Source organism: Trichechus manatus, unplaced genomic scaffold, assembly GCF_000243295.1.
Source record: "Trichechus manatus latirostris isolate Lorelei unplaced genomic scaffold, TriManLat1.0 scaffold00001, whole genome shotgun sequence".
In the NCBI taxonomy this organism is placed as follows: Eukaryota; Metazoa; Chordata; class Mammalia; order Sirenia; family Trichechidae; genus Trichechus; species Trichechus manatus.
Genome location: NW_004443937.1, coordinates 33,153,278 through 33,163,490, shown reverse-complemented (window position 1 = coordinate 33,163,490; position 10,213 = coordinate 33,153,278). Strand labels below are relative to the sequence as shown.

Below are 10,213 nucleotides of genomic sequence, written 5' to 3'. Positions count from 1 at the left end.
TAAAATCTTTAAGGGCTAAAATTAGATTGGGAAAAATACCAGAAATAGGAAAAGTTGAATGAAATCTTAGAATTTTTAAATAGACTTTTCTTTCAACAACAGTTACGTTTTATGATATATAGGCTTAAAATAATTTCGACATTTTGGGTAACTTATTGATGTTATTAAGTTAATAGATATTTGTCATAATTTAAGTTTATATACTCTTGATTTTTATGCCACAAGAGAAAGGATAGACAGATATATATATTTCAAGTCTGCTAATGTGTTTGCCATTTAAAGGGATGCACTGTAAGAGATACATAACAAAGGCAACCTTTAAGAGGTTTATTGAAAAAGAAATTTATTTGATATGGTTGAGTGTCACCTGTCTGACTAAAGTTTAATCGTTTAATTTATGAGATTTTTAGGAGTTTTAATGTTAAGTAGCATATAAAACAAAGAATTGGGTTTCTCGCAGTTAAAATAACAAAATTTTGTTTAATTTCTGAGTTAAAGGGTTAATTTATTCTTTGTGTAATCTGCCTGGAAGACAAAGGTTTGGCCTCTCATTAGAATAAGATTCCTGAGTCTGAATACCAAGCCTCAGGCTTTTAGAAAAGAAAGCTAAGGGTTTTACTTTAAGATCTTTGGTTAAATAACTTAAGTATTGTTTCACAGTGACCTATATTATTATCTCTTTATTGCTAACTTGGTCCCAACTTTATCTTTTTAAATCTAGCATTATCAAAGCCAATGGTTTGATTACAGAATTCACATCATTTACCTATAAAGTTTTATTACTGTTCAGCTATTTAGAGATTTGATAATCTTGGTATATTCTTAGTGTATCCTGACTATATGGTATTTTGTCTCAAAATTATTCTGCATTGTATCTGAAGTTCTTTGAATATGGTTAATGGCTATATTTAGAAACATTTTCATCTAGAGTTTTTTTTAACTGATTTTATTTGGCCTTTACATTATGCTTATAATTAATTTCTATCAGGTCTTTCACAATTAAGAATATGTTTATCAATTAATCATGGCCATATTAAGTTTTGTCATCTGCAGATAAGTTTTTCCTTTGCTGATCTGCTGAAAAAGTTTGGCCAAAATATCTCAACAAAAAGATGGACTATGTTGGACTTGCTAAAAGGACTGTGACTAGACTGAACAAAATTTCCAGAACTCCTATGCAGAAGCTGATGGGTTCACAGACTGCGGCTGATCCAGAATCACGTGGAACAGAAATTAACTACAGAAGACTGAGTAAACGAAAGGAAACTATGTTTTTTTTAATATTGCTGATATTTTAAGGTCCTAATTCCTGAATATAAGAAATCATTCTCCTTTCTCCTAAATTATCTAACTAATGGGTTTAGATATTGTAACTCTTGAATTAGAAGTTCCTGTTGGTAAACTTAGCAAAGTTGTAAGTATCATAACCAGAGAAGTATTTGAAATTTGAGCTATGATTTTACAAAATAGAACAGCATTAGATTTCCTGCTAGTCTCTTAAGAAACAGTTTGTGCCTCAATAGATAAATGTTGCTGTATTTATATTAATACTCAATCTGAGGTTTTGCAGAATGTAGTTGCTGTTGAGGCACATGAAAAGCAGTTACTGATGCTGCTTATGTAGAGACAAACACCTTATGAGATTTGTTTCCTTGGTTCAAAGTCCTCAGGGTCATGGTTTCATTGGTTGTTTCAGACAATTGGCCTAATATAATTGTTAGTGTTTATGTTTTATTTCCTAGTTTGCTGTATGGTGCCTGGGATCTTAAAAACCAGATGATGTCCAATTACCACTTATTGAGCATTTTTGATAAAAGATTCTATAACAAGATCATGATCCAAAGGAAAGAATAATGACAGAGTTGTATATAATTCTCCTGGAATCCAGATTTCTGGCTTGCAGGGAGGTTGAGGCAACCCACAGGGGATATTTGCCTTTGGGTGTCCTCTTGAACCTTGAGCTTTGAGAAAAAAACTGGTTCCTGAAGATACTTTCAGTCAAACAATGGTCCAGATAAACCAGTAAGACCATTTTGCTCTGGATATTGAGCTTTTTTTTGAAGAATTCAGTCAGTTTTAGGAAATTAACTTCGAAGATCAGACTGAGAGTTATGTTTAGGGTAAATTAGTAATTAGTTTAAGCAGTATTTAAGACAATGTCGTACGAAATACCTGTGTAAAGTTTGTAATCAAACTGTCACCCTCTTACAATGCAGAAAATTATGTATCTTAAAGAAACCAGATTCTCAGAGGAGACTGACCTCATGGCTCAGACTCTGTTTTATCTTTGGTTCCATTTCTGCTTCTGAGAAAGTGTCCCATGACTGTTAATAGGTAAACCAAGGAGGGGCAGCTTGCCCTCGGGAAGAACACTTAGTATGTTTTAAACAGACTAACTGAAGACCTCCTTCAGGAAAGGTCCATCCTGTATTATCTTGCTGATCATTAGTTCTCTAATGAAAACTTGTCACATGTAAATTTTTCTATATTTTCTGTTTCTTCTAGACAAACTTTGTGTGCTCCTTATGGATATATGTTTCTGTGTAGATATGTTTCTAATTTAGATGATTCCTTTCCAACTAATAGTGAATTTGTGTGGGCAATCTCTTGTTTAGATTCCTGACAAATGCGTGGACAATGCACTTGGGAAAACTTTAGGATTATCTTTAAGTATTCATAGTAACAATGCTCGTAAATACTGGAAAGGTAATGTTCAATTGTTACACATTGTAAAATGAAAGTCAGAAGAAAACCCATTGGTCCAACACTCAGGATATGGTTGGTAGCTTTATTTCCTACTTGTGGTATAGCTGAATTAGAGAAATCTTTATAAGAAAATTTGTCAGTCACTATGGGACAAATAACAGATGAGATCGAAGCACAACAGTGATCTCTGATCTCATAAGCCAAGGTGACATGAGATAACAAAATAACTTTAGATTTTTTTTACTAGTCCAGGAAAGTGTAGTCTGTGCTGTAGACAAGATATACATAGAATTAGACAGCAAGCTACTTGATTACACATTGTCACACCCTTACAAACACCAGATCTATTCGGTTGGTTACCATCAGGAATAAGTACGTGGGCTAGATCACTACTGCAAGGGATAATAATATTCTTAATCTACATCCTGATAGTATTAGCCACAATAAGATTTATCCTCTATTGTCTTAGACATCTAAAAGGCAAAAGAAGGCCTCAGGCTAAAATGTTGATGTACATTGAGTCTGCTCACTCCAGCAATGCCATTGATGGGAACATCGCTCTTATGCAATACCCTGGTGAAGAACCAGAAGGTATCCGGTGGAAAATCAGCACTGTGAGTTTAAAGAGACTGCAACGGCCAGCATCTAGGAGCTCGACTAAGTCCGGGTATTGATCATCTATGTGTTATCTCCAATCTCTGATCATAAGGAGGGACTGATTTAGGAAATAATATTGGAGTTATTATTCCCTCTCCTTGAGCATAGAGAATTGTGACCCAGCTGGGGCTGAGCCCTCACCGACTCACAAAGACACATCAACTGGGCCCTGAGATAAGACAACAGATGGGACGATCTCAGAAATTATCTTAAGGAAGTTTTCACAAGGGCAATAAAACCTAACCCAAAGGACTTCTCACCTTTTGTCTTTTTCTTTTCACATTTAGTGAAGAGGAATTGTTGGACCAATGAAGACCCTCTTGACTTTCATAACTGAAACCCGTACCAATGATTGTTAAGAAAGATGATTCAAAATGTTTAAGGTTACAATTTCTAGCCAATCAGTGAAAAGGTGACGATTTCAAAGATTCTACCCATTTTGTGATGTTGATATATCCTGATGATTCTCTAACCTTCCTTGGACTCAGACAGACATGGTTGTGGCAGCATGCTTGTTCGTCTTCGCATTCTTGCCTATTCTGTAATATTCTTTGGACTCGGGCAGACATGGCTCTAGCAGCATGCTTGTCCGCTTCCCACTTTTGTCCTTTTGAATACATGCCGAATAAAACTTTCTTTTTGCTTTAAAAAAAAAAAAAAAATTTCCAAATATGGTGAGGATATTCAAGAATACAGCAAAATTCAATAAGAATAAATACAAATAACATCTAGCAACATCCTTATCACAGTGTATAATACACTGAAAACCAAAGATAAAGGGAAAAATCTTGAAAGCAGACAAAGAAAAATGACCCATTGAAAACAGAGGAATAAAGATACAAATGATAGCTTACATATCAGAAACATTAAAGAGCAGAAGAGAATGGAATTACATTCTTAAAGTGTTAAAAGAAAAAATGAACTATCAACTCAAAATTCTATACCCAACAAAAGTATCCTTCAAAAATGAGTGTGACGTCCACCTCCAGAGCCAGGATCCTTACTGCATCTGAGGGACATCTAACAAGAACCGGGAGGAGGCAGACTTGCTCCTACCTTCTTGCCTCAGGTGCCTGAACCCTTCTGGGACTCCCGATGCCAAGGGCACTGCATGGGGTGAGGAATAATCAGGGTTGAGCCCCAGCTGAGCTGAGGGCTCATGCTCTTCTGGTCTCCCAGGCCCGCCCCAGCTGAAAAAAATGAGTGATAGATTGACTCCAAGTCAAAGTACAGCGTATATATCCAACATGCTCCTTTCCCTGACAATGACTTACAGTACATATTTTCCAACTATGATAAAGTTGTAAAGGTCACTATAATGAAAGATAAAGATACCAGGAAGAGTAAAGTGGTCCCGTTTATTTTATTTTTGGATAAAAAATCTGCACAAAACTGTTGCAGGGCAAAAAACAACATACACGAAAATGGACATTTAACTCATGCCTGCCTTAAAGATATACTTGGAAAACACGAACCTCCAAAGAAGAAAGAGAAGAGAAAAAAGGAGGAGGAGGAGGAGGAGAGGAAGAGGAAAAGGAAGAAGAAGAACAACAAGAAGATTACTGAACCAGAAAAAGAAACTGAGAAGAGTAGAAGAATATCAGAATTGAAGGAGAACAAAGAAATTGGAAGCCCAGTTCAGGGGATCCCTCAACACCAGATGATTCAGATACCCAAAGACAAAGAAAAGCACATATTTCAGTGATGAAGAGGAACTTAGTGACTAACATTAATATTTATTATGTAAATATCTTAAAATTTTAAAAAAATCTTGAAGTACAAAGATCACTGGGGGACTGAAGATTACTTTTAGAACTTTGAGCATAAGAACTCTTGGTAATAATTTTTTTTTTTTTTTTTACTATCAAATAGTTTACAGGAAATTGAAAAGTAATTTTAAAGTATCATGTTTCTATCTTACCTTAGCAGAGTAATAAAAATCAAGATTTGTTAATAACCATTAATACTGAAAGCAGCTGATTTTAGTAAGAACAAGAAAACTTAATATTATCATCCCAAGAAATAAGGTGGATATTAAAAAGATCTGTTTGAGATGTTCATTATAAAAGGTTTATTCATGTCTGATTGATTAATGTGAGCTCCTTTAAAACAAATTTAATCTTTAAAACAAAACCTTTATAAAAATTGTGACAAATTTGAAGGATTTATTGTTTTTAACTGCTAATAAAATTTTCAAAAGCATAACAATGAAGGTGAAATAAATATTTTTTTGGATAAACAAGAGCTGACAGAATGTATTGCTACCAGATGTGCAATGCAAGAAATGCTAAAGGAGGCTGTTCAGGCTGAACAGAAATGATTATCAGACAGAAACTAAAATCTACATGAAGCAATAAAGACTGGCAGAAATGATAAATAAGTGGGTAAATATTTAAGACTCCCTTTTTTTCTTCTATTAATTTTTTTAGAAACATAACAGAAATAACATTTTATTATGAGGTTTATAACACCTACAGAAATAAAATATATGACAAGAATACCAAAAAGGATGGTGGTCAAGCAATTATACTGTTATGTGCTACTTCACATACTAAATTAACTCTAAGCATACTGTACACTTAAGGACGCTTATTGTAATCCCTAAAGCAACCACAAAATATTTTTATTTAAAACAGAAAGATTAAAAGCAAATAAAGATATTAAATGGCACACTAAAACATGTCCGATTAACCCAAAAGAAGGTAGGAAAGGAGAAAGAAAGGAATAAAACACAAAAGAAAGCAAATAATAAGACTTATCTTCAATTAATTAATAATTACACAAAATGTAAATAAACTAAACCATCCAACAAAAAGGCAGAGATTGTCAGACTGCATAAAACAGCAAGAACCAACTATATGCTACCAGAGTTTCTATTTAAATGTAAGGACACAGGTTAAAAGTAAAGTATAGAAAAAGATACAACATGTTAACAGTTGGTGTTGCTACATAACCAAGAGTATTAACAGCGATAAATAAGATCATTTCTTAATGATAAAAGGTTCAATTTATCAGAATGACAGAACAATCCTAAATGTTTAACACTTAATAAGAGAGCTTCAAAATACATGAACCAAAAACTATCAGAACTAAAGAAAGAAAGAGACAAATCCACAATCATATTTGGAGACTTTAATACCACCAGGTCTTAAAGGGGGCTTTCACAATGGAAGTTAGAAAATACTTTTAACTGAATGCTAACGAAAACAGGACATATCAAAATGGGAGGGGTGACTGCAGTGAAAGCACTACTCAGAGTAAAACTGATCGTACAAGCTGCTGTTGAGTCGGTTCCGACTCACAGCAACCCCACAGGACAGAGTAGAACTGCCCTATAGAGTTTCCAAGGAGCGGCTGGTGAATTCAAACTGCTGACCTTTCGGTTAGCAGCCGAGCTCTTAACCACTGAGCCGCCACGGCTCCACGAAAACCCCTGATAACCAAATCTACTGCTGTCAAGTGGATTCCGACTCATAGCATCGCGACAGGAGGGAGCAGAACTGCCCAACAGGGTATCCAAGGCCATACATCTTCACGGAAAGACACTGCCACATCTTTCTCCCGAGGACCAGCTGGTCATTTCAGACAACCAACTTTTCGGTTAGCAGCCCAGCGCTTTAACCACTGCATCACCAGGGCTCCAAAAACTGATAGTAGCCAAAGCTTGTATTAGAAAAGGAGGAATTCACGCAATAATGTGGATGAATCTCAGACATTATGCTGAGCAAAAGAACCCAGACCCAAAAGAGCATATACTGTATGATTCCATTTATACAAAGTTCAAAAATACGCAAAACTAATCTATGATGTTACAAATTGGAACAGTGGTATCCTGTGGAGGATGGACGAGGGCTGAATGCAAAGGGGACAGGAGGGAACTCTCCTTATCAACTCAAACTTCGCAAGTTTCAAGATCTGCGCATTCTATTCTATGCAAATTTTACATAATATAATAAAAAGTAGCATTTATCACATTTATAATTAAACAACAGTTTGTGTAATTATATGCCAGTGAAGCTAAAATCCTGGCTCTTTTTTTCTGTTTCATCTGGATCCTTCTATCCCGTGTTTAGCATAATGTCTTGAATACATTAGGTGCTCAGTGACTATCTGCTCAAAAACAGAATAAATGAACAAAGTGTTGAAAAACAGTCCCACCCTCACAGAGCTCATACTTACTCGAACCAGTTAGCGCCTCTCCATTTTATATTGTAATCACTTGTTTAAAATCAAACCTGCTGCAGTCGAGTTGATTCCAACTCACAGCAACACCACAGGACAGAGCAGAACTGCCCCATAAGGTTTCCAAGGCTGTAATCTTTTGCAGAAGCAGACTGCCGCGTCTTTCTCCTGAGGGGAGGGTGGTGGGTTCCAACTGATGATCTTTCCGTTAGCAGCAAAACGCTTAACCCGTGTGCCACTCGGGCTCCTTAATCACTTGTTTACATACCTATATATTAGAATTTTCCTGAAGGGCAAGGGGCATATCTCAGTTTGTGGAATCCCCACAACCTCAAACAAGGCTTAATGTGGTTCTGAATATATGTTAAATTAAGCAATGAATGCATACTTACGTGAATCAAATGAACAGGGTAGGTAGTGATATGTATCGTAAAGAGGCAAAAATAAAGTGTCATTAGCATTCAGAGGTGAAAAAGATTATTATATAGAAAGCAGATAAAATAATTTTAATTCAGCAGTTATGGAAAATAAACATATTACGGGTTTTCTGTGTTTGGGGATATTTCTCCTAGCTAGGGTGGAGGTGAACCTAGAATCTCCACCCAATTCAGACTTCTCTGCAGGCCTTTGCTCTGAGGTCCCCCTGCTCTGCGCTGTCACAATGTCCTGTAGTTCTCTTTCATGGCGCTTATGATGACTGCAACGTAACGATTTATTTCATCGTGTGTTTAACATCCATCTCTCATTAGATGGTGACCTTTGTGAGAACAAAGGTGGCATCTGTCTTGCTCATGGCCATACTCACAGCACAGTGCCTGACATCCAGGAGGTCACCAGTAACTACTTGTTGAATGAATCACAGCACACAAGCGGCGGACCAGATCTTAAAAATCATCTAAATCTTACAAGAGCATCATCTTAGGGATGAGCAAAGCGGCCACATCAGCAAAGTACTTGCTGCAGATCCACAAACATATAGGTGGTCCCGTTGGGACTAGAACTATTAGAACCTAAATTTCCAGACCTCCAGGCCAAAGATTTCTCTGTTGGTCAAGCTGAGGCTCCACCACGGCCGTCTTTTCCTCTCTCATATGACCAGCAATCAGGGTGATGGGCATAAAGTGTGGCCTCTAAATAATTTACTAGCACGAAGTTCAAAGTCACGACACTGGCCTTGTGACAAGCTATAATTTTCTAGCCAAGCAACCAAAAACTACAGCTGGTGTTCACGTAGGGTGTGTGCATCTGTGTGGGTGTGCAGTAACTGAGAAATGACTTTGGTTTTAAAAATGCTCACACTTCAACAGTCCTCAGAAACTATTCACAGTTTTGTCTTGTGGATAAATGACCTGTGGCAAGTCCTAACTAAGAAACATCTAATGTAAAATCTTAAAATGCAGATACCAACTGTGATCCCCTGCCAAACTGATAAAAAGAATAACAAACAAAAAACAAAACACAACAGGCATGCTCTCATTGTTCAGATCAGAAACAAACTGAGACTTATTTTAATAAAAAGTGTGTGAAGATTTCCTTGTCCTCTTTTCATTATTCCTCCCACAGATGTGACACCCATGTTCCTTGTTTACCGCACAAAAGCCAATTAGTTATCTCTATGAAAAGCACCATGACTAACTCTGACGCCTGAGTCCTCTGTGCCCCTCTACCTGTACCAGCAAGAAACTCAACACCTTGCTCAGTCAAAAGCTGGTGGGCAGGGATGGGCTGGGGCTTAGAGGGAATGAATACCTGAAAAACCCCAGGAGGATAGTTTCCTTTATTCATGAAGTACCTCTACTAAATCCTTCCTTTGCTCTTTTTTATGACATGTGATTCCCTCCCGCCCCCCCGGGCAAAAGCCTCACTTTCCAGCAGAGAAAAACCCAAAACCAAATCCACTGCTGTCAAGTAACTATTTGTTGAATGCCTTCGACTCATAGTGTCCATACAGGACGGAGCAGAACTGCTTGCTCCATAGGGTTTCCTAGGCTGTAATCTTTATGGGAGCAGATCACCAGGTCCTTTCTCCCACAGAGCAGCTGATGGGTTCAAACTGCCAACCTTTCGGTTAGCAACGGAGTGCTTAACCTCTGTGCAACCAGACCTCCTCCAGCAGGAAAAAGCTGTCAGGAAAAAGGACAGCTCTGCTTTGCTGTCAGCCACTCTATTTTTTCCTTTCTAATCTCTTTCTAGAAAGGCTTCTTCCTTCTCCCAGTGGGTGGTGTTGGAAGTTCTCAAGCAAATGCTGGGGCTCCTAAGCCACCCTTTCTCTCCACCCCTGGGTCTCCTTCAACACAAAGCCCCCATTGCAGTAGGGAGCTAGGCGGTACAGGAAGCTGTTCCAGGAAGCACCCGTAGTCCTCCCATCAGCCATCAGTGGTCTTTGCTTCCCTTGCAGTCCAATCCCCCTACCCTCACTTAGAAATCAGGTCACTGTGTTTACAAGATATGTGCTTGCAGCTTGGTAATGATGGGGGGCGGGGGTGGGGGACGTTCAGGACACTTTGGGCCTCCCACCCCACAGCCCCTTTCCACTCTCAAACTTCTGTATCCCTCTAACTGTCCTATCACTTACAAAACAACAAAGAGAAATTATTATAGAAAACTTTGTAACAGAAAAAGCTTCTGCAGGATACACAATGCAAAACCACAATTCTTCCCCCCCCCC

General features: G+C 37.6%; 1 protein-coding gene and 1 pseudogene across 1 annotated transcript in view; one reads left to right on the top strand and one right to left on the bottom strand.

The window, feature by feature from the left end:
* CACNA2D3 (calcium voltage-gated channel auxiliary subunit alpha2delta 3) overlaps positions 1-10,213 on the bottom strand; it is a 1,058,385-nt gene that overhangs the window by 715,338 nt on the left and 332,834 nt on the right. The window lies entirely within an intron of this gene.
* Positions 4,563-5,090, top strand: LOC111819710 (zinc finger CCHC-type and RNA-binding motif-containing protein 1 pseudogene; annotated as a pseudogene).